General features: G+C 39.4%; 1 non-coding gene across 1 annotated transcript; it reads right to left on the bottom strand.

The window, feature by feature from the left end:
• Positions 1-2,561: 2,561 nt before the first annotated feature.
• Positions 2,562-2,643, bottom strand: trnas-uga (transfer RNA serine (anticodon UGA)). Its single transcript has one exon. It is a non-coding gene; the product is annotated as a tRNA-Ser (tRNA).
• Between the last annotated feature and the right edge of the window lie 4,490 nt (positions 2,644-7,133).

Genomic DNA, 7,133 nt, shown 5'->3' on the forward strand with positions numbered 1-7,133 from the left:
GCAGCACTTTTCTGATCCGCCCAAAAGGTTCAGCACTTTGAGGTAAACTATTTCATTCGAAGCACTGAAACACACTCAGATGCAGACCAAGATTCCACTCAGCCTTGCAGCAGCTTGACCAGCCTTGACTAAGATGAGGACAGCATAGACTATACATTCATTTCCAGAACGTTCCCCTACAATTAATGAACTTCCCCATTGAAATAGCATATTCTCAAACAGACATTTTCTCTAACTTGTCTTTCACTCTGATTTTGATTCTGTGACAAGAACCTTAAGATGTGAATTAACTAATTTGCACATGTGTATGTGTATTCAAGAGCATGAGTGTGTGTATATAGTGTAAGGAATAGACATTTAAGAGGATTTTTCCATACCATTACTCCAAATTTCTACAGTAGAAATGACTGCAAATCACATCATGGGTAGAAGAGTACGTGAACTTCCAGAATCTACTGAAGTGATCTGATAACAATTTGATTTGTGTATTTTATAAAGCTTCAAGTAGTGATAAATATTGAACCAAGTAGACATTTAAGAGTATTTTACCATCCTACTACCTTTTCAGAAGTGCACAATTTTCTTTCATGCACAGTGGATCTGCAAGAATTATGCTGAAAATAAGATCTAACCCAGTTTGCAATTTTCCTATACCCATGATGTTGGCCACATAAAGAACTGAGCTCTGACCCACATGAAAAAGTGAATGATGCCCAAATCTGGCCAATAATCTGAGCAAATTTGTATCATAACACAGTCAAACTTCCAAAAGGAGTGAGCCAAGTGCAAATGAACCTTTCTGTGCCTCACACAGCAATGTAGTCTACGTGACACACAGGTATATGCCGTATTTTGCATTTGTACAAGAATTTGAAAAGAAATACACCGACATTGTAAAAAGCACACCGACAATGTTAAAAGAGGAGAATGAAGACTGGGTCAACATCACCAGAATATGTTTAAAAAACTTTTTGTTGCAGGCAAACTGATCCAGAATATTTCAAAACCTGTGAAGGAGTAAATCTCAGTCAGTATCTTTAAATAAACATCTGCCAGTCATCATTAAAGTAGATTAGATTAGAATTTTCTACATGGACGAAGCACAATGACTTGAAGGGTAGTGCTTGATAACTGTCCATCTTGACTTTGGATTGTACATTTTCTCTCTTGACTTGTCTCGGGACTTGAGTGTCAAGTCTTGAGGTGTACTTGTTACATTCACATTTATATTTACGGCATTTAGCAGACACTCTTATCCAGTGCAACTTACAAAAGTGCTTTGTCATTTACTCATAGAATGCACCCTAGCCATTACAGTAGGTTAGAGTCCAATATACCAATGATCTAGAATACTGTAGAAATAGAGGGATCACTGCGGTTGCCAAGAAGTACAAAATGCATAAGGTCTATCTTAAACAATGATAAGTGCAATAAACAATAAGTACTAAAGTTTGTTAGACAACATCAGTATAATAAATAATACCCTACAATAAGTGCTAATTTACTTAGTCAATATAGGAGCAGGGTCATTTGTCATTTAAATATTCCATGAATAGATGGATCTTTAATCTGTGTTTGAAGACTGCAAGCAACTCTGCTGTCAGGACAGCAAGTGGAAGTTCATTTCACCATCTGTGAGCCAGGACAGAAAAGAGTCTCAATGATCCTCTTCCATGAGACTTGGAGCATGGAATTTCAAGCCGAGCCATACTTGAGGTTCGAAGCACTCGAGGTACGAATCGGGCTTTGACCATTGACTCCCTGTATCAAGGGGCTGGCCAATTTTTGGCTTTGTAGGTGAGCATCAAGATTTTAAATCTGATGTGTGCAGCTACTGGAAGCAAACGAAGGGAGCGCAGCAGCAAGGTAACACGTGTGAACTTTGAAAGATTGAAGACGAGTCATGCTGCTGCTACTACTGCTGTTACTTGCAAGTACATCATCTTGTTAGTGACTTGTGGTGGGTGGGCACTGGAGTGAACAGTGTAATAGCTAAAGTGTTATAGTTATAGTTAAAGACAAAAGACGGATCTGTCCCTGGAATGCTGGTACAAGACATGAAAGAGAAGCATAGACAAACACCACTGCAATTTGCATTTTAGAAATAGTCTTCCAGAATTTTCACTGAGCTAAGATGAATGTCCAATAGTTGAAGAGTTTTTACATGCCCTTGACATCACGGAGGTAAGAAGGATGTGCTTTCTCAACTTCATGAAACAAGACACTGCTATGTGGCAGGTAGATCATTCAGGAAAGGGTCTGGGAGTGCAAGCTCTCCCCACTGGTGGCATGATGTCTCAGCAGAAATTACTTCAAATAAGCAACTGAATTCTCTATTCTGCAAGAGACTACATTGGAGTTCCACACCAACACCTTAATTCCTGGGCCATCACAACTTATGGACAAAGCAGCTATTTCTGCATCAATTCCTAGGACTCCTACAGTTTCCCTGGCACAAAGTTGCAAATGGCATGGCAAGTATATGCGAAAGGAGACCTAGAGGACACCGTATACTCATTCTTCCAGTAAAGGAATTAGAACAGAAACACGTCATCTCCTTACGCTGCAAGCAGGAGTTGAACCTGCGCGGGGATTCCCCATTGGATTTCAAGTCCAACGCCTTAACCTCTCGGCCATTGCAGCTGTTGCATACTTTGGGCACTTGTGGGTTATGTCCTTGGACTTCTTCAAGCTCAATTATTAGTCCCCATGTGTCATTGATTCAGGGTTGCAAATGGCCTGATATGCAAATTCAAAGAAAGGACTCTCCCGAATGGTCTGCTCACTATTTTAGCAAGCTAATGTCAATTCCAGATAAACAGGTGCTCAGAAGCTTGTCAGAGTATTAGACTGATGCACTACCTACTACACTAATGTGGCCTCCAAGGTCTTCCACGTGAAAACGTGGGACGGCTCAAGGTGGCTCACCAATTTTGCATGAACACTGCTTTTGTTTTTAAAAAATCACACCTAGCTGATATAGGTGTCATGTAAAGTTTTCACTGGCATGCTGTTAGTACAGGTGGGCAGAAATGCAAGTCAACAAAGATGAAACTTGCACATTGGAAATAAAGTAGTGCAGGATATCGCTTGACCTAAGTTGAATGTTGACAAGAGAGTGCAGCTCAGGACATTAATTTGCAATAGAATAATCAGACATATTGCAAACAGAGTCAAAGCCAAATTTGATAAAAATGCTGCATATGACATAACTCATAGTGTAGACCAATCTCGTGTTTATCACACAGGGATAGCCAAAATGATTTGAATATTTTGCATTTTTACAAGAATTCGAAAAGAAATACAAATCATAAGCCAGCACACCGACATTGTTAAAAGAGAAGAATGACGACTGGGTCAACATCACCAGAATGTGTTTAAAAACCTTTCTGTTGTAGGCACACTGATCCAAAATACTTCAAAACCTGTGGGATGAGTACATCTCAGTCAGTTTCTTTTAACCCACATGCACCTGTCCTTGTTAGTATAGTGGATAGTATCTCTGCTTTTCAGGTGGTAATCCTTGGCTTGATTCCCTGACAGGGAGTATTCCTATTCTTAGCGCATTGCAGACAAACCGGTGACTTGGAACCCTTTTTAGGAATGAAAACAGTGAATCCTACACCCACAGTTGCTCTTGATTTTTCTACATAGATGAATCAAGTCACTAGCACATTGTGGATCAATAGTTTGATAAAACACCTGGGAGAGATTTTGGTGACCAGTGTCGATGTCAAGTTATAAAACAGTAAAAACATAAGGATAAAGCACTGGATATTAAAATTATAAAACCTGCTAATACTGAGTGTACAATAGAAAAAGTAGTTAGAGGGATCAAACTTTATGATATTAAAAAAAAAGGTTTATGAACCATGTAATTTTCAGACTCCCCAACTGAGATGGATTATGCAGATCTGTGCCCTTCAGAGCTATTAGACTGAAACGGGTCAAAAGCATTTATAACAGGCCTCACCCCACACGATCAACACAATGCTGAGCTGGGATTTGACCTCACCATTAAGATTTGTATTCTAGTGTTCATCCTCTTCACTGGATGTTAAAAATAACCGCTGGCTATATGCACAGTAAATGGGGGAAGTGTGACTTGTGTGTCACCTAGAGGATTTCTTAATTGTTAATATTTTCTAAAACATTCCACCATTAATTATTGATCTTAAATAATGATATTCTTCCATTCCACTGAAATTTATATATATAAAAATATTTTATAGTTAATTTTGATCACCTGGCAAAAAAGTGTATATACTCAGCAAAAACCATCACAAAGGCAAAGTTCCTTCAAAAATGATTCAGTCATCAAAATAGCTTTTAAACAAAAATCAAACAGTAAAATAAAGACAAATGCAACTTTTTGTAATTAATTAATAATTTGGCTATGCCCCTCCAAGCTCATTTTTGAAGGCTTTGTACTTGTTCGCTTGGGTAACACTAGTTATCTGAAATTGTGCACATAGCACAATTACCATTCAGGATTCAAACTGAAGCAGACACTGGGGCAGGATATCCATTCCCATCCTGGCTTATTTTTCCATCATTTAGGTTCCATTTGAGCTCATGTAATACAAAAGAAAATGTCAAAAAACAAAAATGCCTTTGATTTTTGGAGTGTATAATGTGTCTTTTGATGCTGGAGATTCATTTTCAATCATGCTCTACATTTCCTGATTCACTTGGCTAAATAAATAAATTCAACACTTTTGAGTATATACATGAAATGACTTAAGTAGCTACACACTGTTTTCCACTAGATGTCCTAGACATGTCCACAGTGTCCAAAAACCTCTCTAAATGCTCACAAAGCCATCAGTCACTGTACATCGAGTTAGCATGTTTGTTTTTGCTAAAACATCACAGTAAGTTAGACAAATACATCTTTTTGTAATTAATTAATAACCCATCATCAGGTTTAGTTTAATGACTTTATTGAAGCTTCATATTATAATCCATGCCACATGATCATAATAATGATCTGAGCATAGTCTTCCTCCTCTTCATCACTCTGTCTCAGTGTCTCTTGCTCTGTGTCTGTTGAGAATAAACTGATGTAAGTATCATGCATGGAACCAGAGGAAAGTCCAACGTCCAGCGCAGACATGGTTTGACATCGTGACGTTCAAGATTTTTGCAATGCTCAACTGTCAGAAAAACGTCCTCGCATTTCTAAAAACTGATCATCTCGGAGGCATATCATTCCGATGGATAGGACAATTTGGAACTGATTCCTGATTCCCATCACTTCATTGTTAAAGAAGCTGATTGTGTGTTGAGGAAAACAGATGTTCTTCATAAGTGGCTGTGAATGGACTTGCTTTCACTGTTAACATGTGTTCTTTGTAACATCAAGCCTTCTCAGATTCATTATTAATTTTATTAGTTTTGGGTTTACGGTCTATTACAAAAGTGGTACTTTTTGTATATTTTTCCAGTCCAATGCGCCCTCATCTTCTTTTCAGAGAGAGCCACAATCGCTGCAGAAATCTTTTTCCCTTACATTTTGATTTATGTTTTCCTTTGGTTTGCTGCTTCTGCTCTTTCTGGAAGCCTTTCAGCCTCAACATCTCCATCATTCTGCACAGTCTACGCTCCCTCTCCCGGCGCTTTTGTCTTTTCTTCCATTCCTTTTCCTGTTTAATATGGTGCTTAATTTTCCTTTGCAGCTGTTTTTCCTTTCAGATTTCTTAGTCCTTATCAGGACATTCCATAGATTTTTCCACCACTTCCTTTTATAGGTTCCTTCACATGTCTGCTGAACTTTTTCATCCTCTTCTTCCTCCATAATCACTGTCACTCTTTCATCCTCCTCCATAATGACTGTCAGCCGTGTTCTGCAATACGGGACGTATGTACTAGACACAAACTTTTTGTGCTGCCTCCGGGCAACAGCAATGGGGCGCTTGGGGGTTTCCGTGGCTGCAGGTCGCAGGGGGCAATTAAGAGCAGCCCTGCCTTGGAGGATGGATGAGGGAGTCCTGGTGGGATGCAGCGTTGTAACCACTCCAGGGAAATTAAACCTGATTCTTTCCCACTGTGGAAAAAGTGCATAATATTTAGCATTCTTATTACACACATGCGCAAAAACACTAACACACAGACCAGCAATCTGACACGACCAACACCACATTGCTCGTCGAGTTGTGAAGTTGTGCTGTAGGCATAAGACATCTCCTTATTTCTGTCTAAAATCACCCTCTGTCCATAGTATGACATTGACTGTATGTGACTGCAGTGGAACTGAAGGTTGCATTTTGGTGTTCCTACTTTCTCCAGCTGAGCTTTCAGGGACTTCAGTTCATCTTTGAGCTCCACATTCTCCAAGTTCTTTTTAATTGTTCCTTTTCTTGTCTGATGGACTCCTTCATACTCTTCTTCCATCAGAATTATTGCCTCCAATTCATCCACTCTCATCTTAACGTGGGAAATCCAGTCTCTCTGAAGGAATGAAAACAACAAGACACTGCCTTATGAGTGGACATATCTTAGCCACAGCAAACAATGAGCCCCTCCTATTATAATAACACTTTCTAACATGTATTCAGACATTGATTAAAATTACTTCATTCTGTTTACCATGGCATTAAGCATGGGATGGTTTGAGAATGCCAACTCCAGACAGAAAAACAGAAAACGTATAGTAGAGATTATGCATAAAATGACTACTGTATGAAAATAGCTTATGACACATTTACTCACAACTGCAAAATCAGCTGCCGCATCACTCTCAATCAGTGTGCGGGCTCTGCCTGTCTTGGCAGTCATATACTTCACCTCTGGCAGCAGTGATCTATCATGCAAGCTTTCCTTACTAGATGCAAACTTTGTATGCCAACTCCGCACAACGTCAGAGCTGCGATCGGAGGTTTCCGTGCCCACAGGTAGCAGGAGGCAGGTAGGCTCATTAAGTACAGCCTTGCCAGGCTTTTGGAGGATGGATGAGGGAGTCCCGGTGCGCTGTAGTTGTGGAAACACTGTGGCAAAACTGGACTTGACTCTTTCCCACTATGAAAAAAGTGCATAATATTTAGCATTCTTTTTACATACATGTATGAACACACATACACCAATATGCACAGAACAGCAATTTTACAGCATCAACAACACATTGTTCTTCGAAA

This window comes from Electrophorus electricus, chromosome 15 (genome assembly GCF_041902795.1).
Source record: "Electrophorus electricus isolate QZ-2024a chromosome 15, ASM4190279v1, whole genome shotgun sequence".
In the NCBI taxonomy this organism is placed as follows: Eukaryota; Metazoa; Chordata; class Actinopteri; order Gymnotiformes; family Gymnotidae; genus Electrophorus; species Electrophorus electricus.